The sequence below is a fragment of the Canis lupus genome, chromosome 33, assembly GCF_003254725.2.
Source record: "Canis lupus dingo isolate Sandy chromosome 33, ASM325472v2, whole genome shotgun sequence".
In the NCBI taxonomy this organism is placed as follows: domain Eukaryota; kingdom Metazoa; phylum Chordata; class Mammalia; order Carnivora; family Canidae; genus Canis; species Canis lupus.
Window position 1 is genome coordinate 18,239,313 of NC_064275.1, and position 14,668 is coordinate 18,253,980.

General features: G+C 35.1%; 1 protein-coding gene across 4 annotated transcripts in view; it reads left to right on the forward strand.

The window, feature by feature from the left end:
* ATP6V1A (ATPase H+ transporting V1 subunit A) overlaps window positions 1-14,668 on the forward strand; it is a 65,369-nt gene that overhangs the window by 4,830 nt on the left and 45,871 nt on the right. The gene's annotated exons all lie outside the window — the stretch shown is intronic.

Consider the following 14,668-nt stretch of genomic DNA (forward strand, 5'->3'; position numbering starts at 1 on the left):
GAGATGAACTGGAGTAAAAAAAATTGTAAATTGATGATTCACAAAGATTAGTGGTTTTATATCGGAAAATACCAGTAAATTAAACAATAATTGAAATACAGTTATCATGAGTTTATGTTTCACCTTAATCCTGAAAAAATCATTACTCATTTGTTCTAAGGGAAGATTTTATTCAGAGATTATTGAATTTAATTCAACTTCTGTATTTTGGTAAAATAAACTGGTCAGTGTTTTCCATTTAATTTCCTTCTGTAGAGATTTTAAAAGTCTTACAAATAGTTTTTTCCTATTGTGAAACAAAAGTGACTCTGGTTTGTATAAGTGTGTTCTTTTATGCATATAGTGTATACATATTCTGTATATAGTGAATACATATATACACATATTTTTTTGTGTGTATTTACAAAAACAACTGGAATGGATGTATATTTTCATGGTATAGATTCATTTTACTTGAAACTATCAAAGCCATTTTTATTTATTTTTTAAGATTTTATTTATTTATTTATTTATTCATGAGATACACACAGAGAGAGGCAGAGACATAAGCAGAGGGAGAAACAGACTCCCTGTGGGGAGCCTGATGCAGGATTCAGTCTCAGGACCCTGGGATCACGACCTGAGCCAAAGGCAGAGGATCAACCACTGAGCTACCCAGGTGTCCCTCAAAGCCATTTAAAAAATTATTTGCGCTGAGTAAAAATAACCATGACTAATTTATTTAAAACTCTCCTTTATGTTTGTTTGTAGTTAGTAGTTAGTTCTATTTAATAAATTCTACAACCACAGTTAGGCCGTTTTTAAAAATTGATATTCATAGGTATTTTCAGATTTAACCAGTGCTATTTTTTTGGTGTCAAAACATTTTAAGTTTTGAATCCTAATGCTATCAATTGTAAAAACTATTGTTCTTTTGGTGATAAACCTTTTTAAAAAATTATACCTACAACATACAATGTTTTGTTTCTTTTCTGAAAAATAAGCATATTTCATTGAAAATAAAATGAATAGTGCCAGGTCTGATGCAGAAGAGTTCCAAATGTGTTTGAGCAATGAAAAATGCCGGATTTCATGTTTTGTTTTAGTTATATTTGTTTAAATTTTTAAAAAGGAGTGTTTAGAAGTAAAATGGAGAAGACTAATTCTGAAAATATTTGTAAAACTGAAAAAAGAGCATGATAAAAATACTGTGTAGTAGTGATTTTATATATATGTATATGAAAAGCTGGAAGGAAATGCATCAAAATAAATGATTATATCTAGATTAAGAGATTAAAGATTTAGAATTTATTACTCTACCTTTTGTGTATTTGAATTTTTATAATCAATAGTTTGCTTTGGGCAGCAGAATTTTTTTCAATTTGATATGGAGAATTAAGATATTTAAATAATGATTTCTTAATTATCTGAATATTGAATATCTTAATTGTAAATGTGTCAGATAACTAAATTATTCAAATTTTTTATCAGTGCAGATATATTTTTAGGCTTATATGAGCACAGTAAAATTTTTTTTTGACTTTTTAAAAACTATTTTATTTATTTATTTTGACAGAGAGAGAAGAGAGAAAGAACAAACAAGCAGGGGGAGCAGCTTGGCAGAGGGAGAGGGAGAAGTAGGCTCCCTGCTGGCCTCTATCCCAGGACTCTGGGATCATGACTTAGCCAACCAGGTGCCCCCTAGATGTGGTAGTTTTCAGTGGCAAAGATAAAGGACAAAATAATACAGATTGGGAAAAAAGTGTTTGAAATATGTATAACAGCTAAAGAGTTACCATTTGTAAGAATTATTATGTTAATAATAAGTAAAAGTTCATATAGTAGAAACATGGATAAGCATATGACCAGAGCTTCATAGAAGAGAAATCCAAACATTGAATAAATGTAAAAAAAGACATAGAGACTCTTTAGTAATCAATATGCTAACAATGAAGTATTCTTTTCTGACTAACAAAAATTAAGTGGTAAACCTTACTGCTAGTAGGGATCTGTGGTATAGGATTTTCTAATAGGATGCTCATGGAGATGTGAACTGTTACGATTTTTTTAGAAAACAATCAGACAGTATCTGTTAAAATTGGAAATATACATTCTTCCATCCAGCAGTCTCACTCTGTGGAATCTTTTTCTTAGAAATAAAGACAAACTGGAGGAACCTGGGTGGCTCAGTGGGTTAAACATCTGCCTTTGGCTCAGGCATTGAGTCCCGCATTGGGCTCCCTGCTCAGTGGGGAGTCTGCTTCTCTCTCTCCCCCTCTCCCAATTCATGTGTATGTGCAAGCAAACATTTTCTCTCTCTCTCTCAAATAAATACACTTTTTAAAAAAAAGAAATAAAGATATGCAAGCACTTATGTGAATATTTTTGCAGCAATGTTTTATAGTAGCAAAAACCTGGGAACAAAGGGAATACCTATCAATAGGAGTATTGTATAAATCATGACACAAGCATATCTTGAATATTTTTGAAGTTATTAAAAAATAGGACTTAAATCTATACTGATGAGTTGAAAGGATCTCCATCATGTATCTTTTTTTTTTTTTAAGATTTATATTTATTTGACACAGAGCGAGTACAAGCAGGGTGAGTGGCAGGCAGAGTGAGAAGGAGAAGCAGGCACAGAGCCTGATGCGGGGCTTGATCCCAAGACTGTGGAATCGTGAACTGAGCTGAAGGCAGACGCTTAACTGACTGAGCCACCCAGGCACCCCTCAATCATGTATCTTAAGTGACAAAGACAAAGTTAAAGAAATGTATGTAATGAGATGCCATTTTTGTAAAATGGCTGAAAAAATACTTTGAGTTTTGTATATGCTTAAACAGCTGTTAACGGCTGGAAGAAATAAGCAAAAGAAAAAAGGAGGGAAGAAAAAAAGAGTATCTACAATAGCATTGCATGTAAAACTACCTGTTTACCCATGTCTATATTAGATGAATTGCAGGAAAGGATAGTCACCAAAATGTTTAGTGGCCATTTCAGTGGTTGGATGGACATTTCAAGTGATTTTTACTTTCTTCCTTACACTTTTTAATATTACATGTTTTTATTTTTACAATGAACATGTAATGTTTCTGTAATTACAAAAAACAAAACCATTGACATTTTAAAAAACATTCTGACAGGGCAAAGAAGGAATTAATAAGGGGAAAACACTGCCTGAAATACCAGAAATGGCAATTATCTGAAATACATTTTTGACTTACTTACTTTGATGTCTGAGGGGAAAGTGTTTAAATTACCCTGATAATGCCATAAGTTCCCCTTAATTGTGTGTATATGATAACCATTGTGTATCCAATAAGAAATTGTCATTAAAAATGTTCAGGGAGGGGTGCCTGAGTGGCTCAGTTGGTTAAGCAGCTGCCTTGGCTGAGGTCATGGTAGAGGCCCACATCAAGCTCCCTGCTTCTCTCTCTCTCTGCCTGCTGCTCCCTCTGCTTGTGCTCTCTGTCAAAATAAATAAATACATCTTTTAAAAAATGTGCAGGGAAATGATAGACATTACCAGATCAGATTTGGTGTGGATATTAGGTTTTCCAGAAATCCTTTATGCCTGGGAGATACAGAGCATATTGCATGAATATGGGGTGTATCACCTGACTTAATCATATGACAGAATAAGGAAAAGTCCACATTTCAGTTTAGTTAATTTAAAAAAAAAAAAAAAACTAGTTACATGAGCAAATCTGCTTAGGAAAGCTTCAGGTAAGACTATCTTTTTTTTTTTTTTTTTTTTTAAAGTAAGCTCTAAGGGCAATGTGGTGCTTGAACTCACAACCCCGAGATCGAGTCGTATGCTCTACCCACTGAGCCAGCCAACTGCCCCTCACATAATACTGTCTTTAAAGAGGCAAAATTAAAAGTATTGAGAATTATTTACTACTTTATTTCAGTCCTTTTAAGAGGCTGAAATTAATACATCGTTCAAGGCTGTGATAGAAAATGGCAGATTTGGGGCGTCTGGGTGGCTCAGTTGGTTGAGCATATGTTGACACCTCAGGTCATGGTCCTGGAGTCCGGAGATCGAGTCCCATGTCAGGCTCCCTGTTCAATGAGGAGTCTGCTTCTCTCTCTCTGCCCTTCGCCCTGCTGGTGCGCTCTCTCTCTCTCTCTCTTTCTCCCCCTCTTCTCTCCCTCTCTCTCTCAAATAAAGAAAATATTAAAAAAAGACAAAGAAAATGACAGATGCTTTAGAGTTTAACTTGTTGCTTGTTTAAAGCATCTATATTTCTCACCTCAATGCTTTTTGTTTTCTTTTGTTACCAGTATTATTAACTTATGGTATATACAGATATATAAATATATATGTTCTTTATTGCAAAGTATACAAATTTCTTTTTGAAAAGAATTGGAATATATGTAAATAAAAAAGTAATTCTCAAGTATATTGAAAGGCAACATAGCAAGTAGGTTAAAGACATAAGTACTGGAGACAAGCGGGGTCACATGCTGGCTCTGCTACTTCCTAGCAGTGTGACTTTGGGGGAAGTTCCTTTTATCTTTCTGCAATTTTCTCACCTTTAAAATAAAGATAATAAGAGTATTTACATCATTAAATGTTGTGAGGATTAAATGAATTATGTAAGGAAAGTGATTAGAATACTATTGGCACAGAGTAAGATCTGTATAAGTATTTGCCATTATTATATAGTTACTATACTCTTTGTTCAGTTAGGTATAGATAGTAGTTTTTATTACTTGGCTTAATTGTTTTAGCACTCATTGAATCATTCAGTAATATTTTTAATCAAATTGAATGAATAATACATGTACAAATGCAGCAAAAAATTTTGTGCTTATATGTGTGTGTTTTCTCCTCCCCAATCCTTTTTCCTTTTTTCCATAAAGGTAGTACCTTTTCATATTATTCTGGACATTGCATTTTTACTTAGCAATGTTATTTTTGAGATCTTTCCACATTCGTGCAGTTAAAGCTACAGCATTCTTTTAAATAACAGTGTCATTATCATTGTATGTAACATTTATTAGAGTTTATTAGTGATCCAGGCACTTTTCTTAATGTTTTACTTGTATTCATTCATGGAAGCCTCACAGCAACCTTATGAGATAGGTGCTATATTAATCCCCATTTAACAAATGAAGCAGTTTAGGCATGGAGTGGTTAAATGCCCAACAATGTCACATGGCTCATAAGTAATAGGACTCATGATTTTTTTTTTAAGATTTTTATTTATTTATTTGTTCAAAAGAGACAGAGAGAGAGAGAGGCAGAGACACAGGCAGAGGGAGAAGCAGGCTCCACGCAGGGAGCCCAACGTGGGACTCGATCCCGGGTCTTCAGGGTCAGTCCCTGAGCTGAAGGCGGCGCTAAACTGCCTAGCCAACTGAGCTGCCCAGGACTCAGGATTTGAATCCAGGACATATCTTTCCAGAGAATCTGTCTTAATACTGCTGAGTATTACATATTACAGCCTCTTATACTACCACAAGTTATTTAGCTAGTCTCTATAGTAATGTTCATTTCCAAACTATGGTATAAGAAATGGGCTATAATATTTTGATAATAGGACTTTTTTTTTTTTTTTTAGTAAAAGATTTTTTTAAAAGGATTTTATTACTTAAGACAGAGAGAGCACGCATGCATGAGTGGGGGGAGGAGCAGAAGCAGGCTCCCTGTTGAGCAGGGAGCCCAATGCAGGACTCCATCCCAGGATCCTGGATCAAGACCTGATCCAAAGGTAGCTGCTTTACCAACTGAGCCACCCCGGTGCCTCTGATAACAGGACATTTTGTATACATAAAGGAAATTCCTAGAAATGCAAGAACTAGGTCAAAGGATATGTACATTTGGAAATTTGGTGGGTATGGTCAAATTACTCTCCAAATTAGCAATGCACAGAAGTTCAGATTTATCCTTAGTATTGTCCTGAAATCTGCCAAATCATTTAGCTTGAGTCTTTGGGACGCTGAATAGCTAAATGCCTTGAACATTTCTAGCATCCCTGAATTATGAGTGATCTACCATCTTGTGATAGCATAGGCTATCCATTATATCTAATCAGTGTAGCAATGTCAGTATAAGAACAAAGTATGACATTTGGACTTCTTGTTACTTTCAAATAATGTTAAGTGTTCTGGATATCATTTGAAGTGCTGCTTATGTGATTTATGCATTGAAATGCTATATATAAATTGAAGTTTTAATGTGTACAATTGAAAGAACAAAATGTTGAAATTGCCAATGTGTATTATTTAAAAAGTAAAATGCTATGATTGTTAGTAATTATGAAAGTCGCCAATTTTATGTACCATAACAATTATGTAAGTGCTTTCAGAATGCCAGTTAATAAGACCATTGAGAGTGATAGCTAAAATGTGCGAATAATTACATATTTTCTAGTGAGAAATGGGTTTTTCTAGTAATCTGTAAGTCCTACTAGTCTTAGGTAATGCAGAATTAGGCAGTGTGGGGGGAGGTTATTCAGCTGAGTTACATCATCTACAAATTGTTTTAAATATACTTCTGCTCAGAGTCTTCTGTCTCATTTGTTTTAAGAAACGAAAATATCATTAAATCAAAAAGCAGGCTGGCTGACACCAAATTTTTTTTTTAAGTTTTTACTTATTTATTCACGAGAGAGACACAGAGAGAGAGAGAGAGACAGAGAGAGAGAGAGAGAGAGAGAGAGCAGAGGGAGAAGCAGGCTCCATGCAGGGAGCCCGATGTGGGACTCGATCCCGGGACTCAAGGATCATGACCTGAGCCAAAGGCAGGTGCTCAACCACTGAGCCACCCAGGGGTCCCAACACCAAATTATTTAATGTGGTCCAAAGCAGACACTTAAAATACAGAACCTGCTCAGGTCTCAGTGTAATGTACCTACAGTGCTTGAATGCAGATTTATATAGTACTTGCTGTTGTTCAGTGGGGGGTGTGTGTGTGTGTTTTAAATATGATCTCATCCTCACCCAAAGATGCTGTTGGATAATGAGGGTGGGGGGAAATACCTATAAAGAAACAGATAAACAGTCTATCAGTTCTTTATTGTGAACTATTTCTACTTCCAAATTAGAGCAGTATAAAACAATAGACAATAACTCTCCCTCAACCTTTATCTTCCAAATGAGTCATTGAACCATAGCAACTTTGATATCCAAGATATTAGAGCTTAGCCTGCACCTTGAAGACAAACATTTCTATACCTCATATTTCAAAAATTCATTCAAGATAGAGTTAAGATTTCCCAAATCCTCATCCAAGATATTGCCATTAAGTCCTGTTCTGAAAGCATAGACGGGGAAGAACTTTAAAAATGTATCTGGGACGCCTGAGTGGCTCAATGGTTGATCGTCTGCCTTTGGCTCAGGGCGTGATCCCAGAATCCGGGATCAAGTCCCACATCGGGCTCCTTGCGAGGAGCCTGCTTCTCCCTCTACCTAGGTCTCTGCCTCTCTCTCTGTGTCTCTCATGAATAAATAAATAAATCTTAAAAAAAAAAAAAAAAAAAAAAAGACATATCTGACTTCTGTACTCCTGAGCTGTTAAAGGTTCCCAGGACTTGCTGAACTTTACAGTTTTGAAGTGTGCTCAGAACAGTCTTATCAAGAGCCGCCACATAAACTTATTCTAAACAAACAGACAAAAGCCTGTCTTTTCCCCCTCTGGGGCAGCCCTGGTGGCCCAGCGGTTTGGCGCCGCCTGCAGCCTGGGGTGTGATCCTGCAGACCCGGGATCGAGTCCCACATCGGGCTCCCTGCATGGAGCCTGCTTCTCCCTCTGCCTGTGTCTCTGCCTCTCTCTCTGTCTATGAATAAATAAATAAAATCTTAAAAAATAAAATAAAACCTTTAAAAAAAAAACAATTCCCCCTGTGATGCTCCTGGGCTTAAGATTCTCTTATGAGTTTCATAACCCACGTAGTCTTTTATAACTGTTAGTTGATAAGTAAAAAAAATGAATGTGATGTGTAGTATATAAACTTTTATACCTTACCGTAGTCATATTGCTAATACTTTGTGCTTTTTTAAAAAAGTTTTATAGATATAATTGACATACTTGCACATAAAGTGTACAGTTTGATGTTTTGATGTATGCACACGTACCTGTGAAACCATCACTGCAATCATTATAGTGAAATGTCATCACTCCAAAAGGTTTCTCCTCCTGCTTCCTTGTAATCCCTACCTTCCATACTTCCCCACTACCCATTTCCAAGCAACCACTCCTCTTTTTTCTGACACTGTAGGTTAGTTTGCATTTTCTAGAATTTTACCTAAATAGAACCATTTTTTTTCCATCTGCCTTTTACTTAGCATAATTATTTTGGAGTTCTTCCAGATTGTTCAGCATTTCAATGTTTCATTTTTTTCATTGCTGTTATACCATTGTATGAGTATACCACAATTTGTCCATTCATCTGTTGATAGATACTAGAATTGTCTTTCCACTTTGGCTGTTAGGAATAAAGCTGCTATGAACATCCATATCGAAGTCTTTGGATATGAGCTTTCTTTCCTTTTTTTTTTTTTTTAAGTTTTTATTTTAAAGTGTTTTTTAAAAAGATCTTATTATTTTGAAGTAATTTCTACACCCAATATGGGGCTCAAACTTAAAACCCTTAGATCAAGAGTCTCCTGCTCTACCAACTGAGCTACCCAGGCGCTCCTATAAGCTTTCATTTCTTAACACGTAAATACCAAGGAGTAGAACAGCTGGATCATATGTAGTATGTGTTAACTTTTTAAAAAACTGCCAAATTGTTTTCCAATGTGGTTGTACCATTTTACATTCCTACCACCAGTATATATGATAGTTCTGATTCTATATCCTTATTAATATTTCCTGTCAGTCTTTTTAAGTTTAGCCCTTCTTTTATGTGTGGAGTAGCATTTTATTTTGGTTTTAATTTGCATCTTTCTAATGATGTTAAGCATCTTTCATGTAGTTATTTACTATCCATATATTCTCCTTTTTTAAAAAAAGATTTTATTTGGGATAAATAAATAAATAAATAAATAAATAAAATCTCTAAAAAAAATAAAAAATAAAGATTTTACTTATTCATGAGAGAGAGAGACACAGGCAGAGGGAGAAGCAGGCTCCCTCAGGGAACCTGATGAGGGACTCAATCCTGGCACTCCAGAATCATGACCTGGGGCCAAAGGGAGATGTTCAACTGCTCAGCAACCCAGGCAACCCCCATCCATATATTTTCTAGGTGAGGTATATGTTCAAATCTCTTGCACATCATTTTAATTTTTTTAATCCAGTTTTGGGAGTTTTAAAATATATTCCAGATATGTCCTTTAATACATTTATGCTTTGCAAATATTTTTGTCCAGTCTGGAACTTGGCTTTTTGTTCTTTTTTTTTTTTTAAAGATTTTATTTATTTATTCATGAGAGACACAGAGAGAGGTAGAGAAATAGGCAGAGGGAGAAGCAGGCTCCTCACAGGGAGCCCAGTGTGGACCAGGACACCGGGATCATGGCCTGAGCCAATGGTGGATGCTCAACCACTGAGCCACCCAGGCATCCCTTGGCTTTTTGTTCTAATGATATTTTGAAGAGCTAAGTTTTTAATTTTCATAAAGTACAATTTATCAATTTGTTCTTTTATGGATTATGTTTTCAATATTATATCTAATCCACCAAGTTCAAGATCACAAAGGAAGTTTTATGGTTTTAGGTTTACATTTAGGTCTACTATCCATTTTTAGTTTATTTTTATATATGATACAACGTATGGATTGAAGTACCTTTTTTCTGCATTTGTATATAGACTTGTTCCACTACCACTTATTAAAAAACTAATTTTCTCCACTGAATTGCCTTTGCACTTTTGTCAAAAGTTAGTTGTCCATTTATGCCTGTGTCATATAGCCTTTTTGAGCTAATAAATGTTTATAGAATTTTAAGTAGTAGTGCCAGGCAGAACAATAGAGATTTTTATCTATTCTTTGTGGAATGATTTGGTTGGTGTTCTAACATTAGTAGCCTTTAGCCATTAAAATTTCAAGATTTTCAACTTTTCTTTTTTTATTTTTTGTTTTTGTTTTTGTTTTTAATATTTAAATTCAATTTGCCAACATATAATACCTGGTGCTCATCTCATCATGTGCCTTCCTAGTTGTTGTTTTTGTTTTTTAAAATTTTATTTATTTGAGAGAGAGACAAGTGAGAGCACAAGCAGGGGAAGAGATATAGGTACAGGGAGAAGCAGGCTCCCTGCTGAGCAGGGAGCCCAATGTGGGGCTCAATCCCAGGACTCTGGGACGACCAGAGCCGAAGGCAGAGAATAACCTGCTGAGCAGGTTAAAAGTTTTTATATAACAAAAGTTTTTATATTGGATGGTCATTCCATGGGGATGATATTTGGTTTCAGTTTTGGTGTCAGCTATATTGGTTTTTTTAGATCTTGGCCTTTGGGCGTTAGGCCAAAATGTGTATCGGTGCACCTGAAAGGGGTTATATCAATTTTCACTTAGTGGTTGAGCATGCTTATTTCCCACACAACCTTTGCCAATATTGTTACTGAGCAATATTTAGTAATTGCCTACTATGTGTCAGGGGGCTTTACTATGTAATTGGAGTACTCAACGAATGAAACAGGTATGGTCCCTGTTTCCCTGGCATTTACAATCTGGTGGTGGAGACGAACAATGAACAACTCTGTTCACAGATTTTTAATGACTATAGTAACAAGTATGACAAAGAACAATATTGAAGACTGTGAGCATGTCCCAGGAGGAACTGGAAGTTAATTCCTTAGCAAACCATACTGTTGAAAATTTCTGTCTCTGGTTAAATCCTTTTCTCCCCACAGCTACTTTACTTAAATAAACCCTGGTCGTTAGTTAATCATGGAATACTAGACAAACCATTAGAAATGCAGACTTCCTGCCCTCTGAATTGGAAATGTCTATGAACTTTTGACTAAAGTCATACCTTTATATCCATGTTGTGAAGTGTTTTGTCACCTATATTAGGCAGCATTTTTCCCCACTTCTGTGCATTCTTTATTCTCTAGGTAATATTTTCATTGCAGAGATTTTATGAATTCCTGAGTTGAAGGTGAAACTGTTTATGATGATACTTCTTTTAAACATTAGGCTAATGTGTCTGCACAGTTTGTAAACCTTCTATCTCTTCTATTCCATCCATGAAGTAAATGACAGGACATTTGAATATATAAATATCACTTTCTAATACAAATACAATTTGTATTAAATGCAATGCAGATGTATTAAATACAAATGCAATTTGTATTGCATTTTTACTGCAACACTGTTGATGCTGACTCTCCTAAGTACATTGTTCTCAGATATGTGTTTTGCTTATATTTGGCCACTTTGGCTGTTTGTGATATATTTGCTTTGCAAAGCAATCCAGAAAATTTCTCATTAACATTGAAAAAAGTGATATGGTAATTGTAGGCAGTTTTCAAGAGAAGATTCTAAGTATTTTGAGCAAGAGTTTTTTTTGTTTTTGTTTTTTGTTTTGTTTTTGTTTTCGTTTTTGTTTTTTTTAAGTAGCAAAATTTCTAGGTTGATTACTTTGGAAGGGGAAAATTCTCATACATGACTGCTGACATTTTTTTTAAATTGGTATAGTCACTCTGTCAGCAGTTTATGTGAGACAACTATCCAAAAGCTGAAAAAGGAGATCCGTGGGTGGCTCAGCAGTTTAGTACCTACCTTGGCCCAGGGCATGATCCTGGAATCCCGGGATCGAGTCCCACGTCAGGCTCCCTGCATGGAGCCTGCTTCTCCCTCTGCCTGTGTCTCTGCCTCTCTCTCTCTCTCTCTCTCTCTCTCTCTCTCTGTTTCTCATGAATAAATAAATAAAATCTTAAAAAAAAAAAAGAAAAGCCAAAAAAGCCACTGACAGCGCTCAAAGGCCATGAAGGTTAAGGATCCTTTCAGAAGAAAATTTTCTAAGGACAGTGTTTTATACTGTGAACTTGGTCTTGCAGACTTTTTAACAAAAGAAATTTCATTATTATTATTAAATACATTGGAGTTTGGAAGGTAGAGTATAGGATTTCAAATAAACGAATACTTCATTTTGTTGTTAGATCTTAAAGATAATTCTAATTTTTGGTATTTTGTTGCTTTTAATCTTCAGTGATCTAAAATATTATGTAATAATTTTTACTTGTGCATAAGTTGTGTCAGTAAGACAATATGAAGGTTTCTTGAAACCTGTAGATTGTCATTTTAGCAGTTTAGAAGTCTATTTTTCTATTTCTTAGTCTTTATTCTAATGAAGGTTGCCAAGTCTGGCCTCCTGTATAAATATTATTGTACTGTATTTAGTCTAATACCATATATTATTGCTTCTAGGAAATACTTTTTTGCCCTGTATTTTAACAACTGTGAAATTAATGTCTGTCCTGTAATTTTTTGAGTGTAATAGAAGAGTATGTTATAATTGATAGTATCTTAGATTAGATGAAATATGATATCACTTCCAGATGGGAGTGTGTATGTATAAGAATTGCTGCTATGAGAAATTAGCATAAAGAGTATCCTTGTGGATACTTAGTTGGTTGCCTTAGTTTGGCTTCTCCTACTCACTCAGTAAGTTAAAAATCAATAAAAGTATACTAACAAAGTATAAAGGATAAGAATAGCAAAAAATGGGAAGCTGTCTCAGTACCCAGTAAGGAGAATTATTAGGCAAGCTATGGTATCTCTTTAATGAAATAGTTTAAGATGATACTTACAAATAACAATATGTGAAAATGTATTATAGTATTAATTACAAGTATGTCAAAGATTATTTGTGAGGAAATAAGTCTATTTAAGAAATGAGACTTTCCTTTGAGTATTTTAAAAATGGTAAGCATTTTGCTTTTGAAAATAAATTTTAAAGAAAAGTATGTAATAAATGCTTTTTTTTTTACTATATTTTATTTTTATTTTTATTTATTTATGACAGTCACACACACACACAGAGGCAGAGAGAGGCAGAGACATAGGCAGAGGAAGAAGCAGGCTCCATGCACCGGGAGCCTGACGTGGGATTCGATCCCGGGTCTCCAGGATCGCGCCCTGGGCCAAAGGCAGGCGCCAAACCGCTGCGCCACCCAGGGATCCCTTTTTTTTACTATATTTATATCATTTGACTCTCTTCTTGGCTTTTACATCCTAAAAAAGTTAGGATATAAACCAAGGGACTTTATTACACTCCAGTTTATCTAAGAAATAAGAAAAATAAGAGGAATTTCTCACTCAGGTACTACATATGTAGCTTCATTGTTCCAAATTTATTATAGTCAATTAACCAGCAAGTTTTCTACTACTATTTGTTATTAACAGTTGCAAAATTGGGTCTGTTTTCATTAATATTCTCATTTGCTCCAAAGATACTCATTTTCCAATTAGATGTGCCCCTTTATTGTACACTTCATTGATAGTTTTCCTTCCTTCCTTCCTTCCTTCCTTCCGCTATTATAATGAATTCGTTAGGTTAGTATTTTAAAGCTTGTCATTAATAAAATATGGCATTATGTACTGTTCTTTATGAATCCTGGTTTTTTGGGACACATGGATGGCTCAGTTGGTTAAGCATCCAACTTGATTTTGGCTCAGGTCATGATCTTGGGATGGTGGAATCAAACTCCATGTTGGCCTTTGTGCTCAGTAAGGAGTCTGTTTCTCTCCCTTTCTCCTTCTCCTTCTTTCCCTGCCCTCCCTAACGGTTCTCTCTCTCAAATAAGTAGATAAATCTTAATTTAAAAAAAAAAAAGAGAGAGAGAATCTTAGTTTTTTAAGGAGATGGATATTTTAGGAGCAGTCAATTCTTGGTTGTTCTACTACTTATACTTTAGTTTGTGAGTGATCTGTCACCTTTTTTTTTTTTTAATCTCTTCCCTTTTGCCTTCATATTAACCTTTGTGATTGTTTTTAATTTTATTCATTTATTCATGAGGGACACAGAGAGAGAGAGAGGCAGAGACCTAGACAAAGGGAGAAGCAGGTCCCTGCGGAAAGCCTGATACGGGACTCCATCCCAGGATCCCGGGATCACGACCTGAGCCAAAGGCAGACCCCCCAACCACTGAGCCACCCAGGTGCCCCAACCTTTGTAATTCTAACATACAGTCAGTTACTAATGAAAAACAAGCACTCTTGGTTTTAAAAAGAAAAGGTAATAGAGCTATTGGCTAAAATAAGATCCTTTGAATTATTTGTTGTAAAATGCTTAGGTGTTAAAATCAGACTAAATCTAGGCTTTACCACTTTATAATTCTGTCATCTTGAGTGGGTGGCTTAAGTCTCCAAAACTGCTTCCTAATCAAACAACACCAATGTCGTAAGACTCTCGTTAAGTGTTAAATGAGATATGTCCATTTTTAACATAATGCCTGGAGTGTAATATGTGCGTAATGAGTCGTAGTTGATATTATCTTTTTAATTTCAGACATTTTATCAAGTTACTTCTGTGCAAGGCACTTTGCTTTCTGGAGGGAGTGCTCCTTGGAAGCAGAAATACTCAAATACATTCATATAATGGCTTACCATTGATCATAGGTTTCTAGCCTATAAATTCATACCATAGAACTTATACAGTAAATGCAATATTTTGTTTTTTAGCTAAAATTTTGGACTATCACACTCAAAATAGTACAATTTTACTTATAAAAATTTGAAGCGAAAGGAATTTAATTGCTTATTTTCTAGAAATGCTCTAAAAATTTTT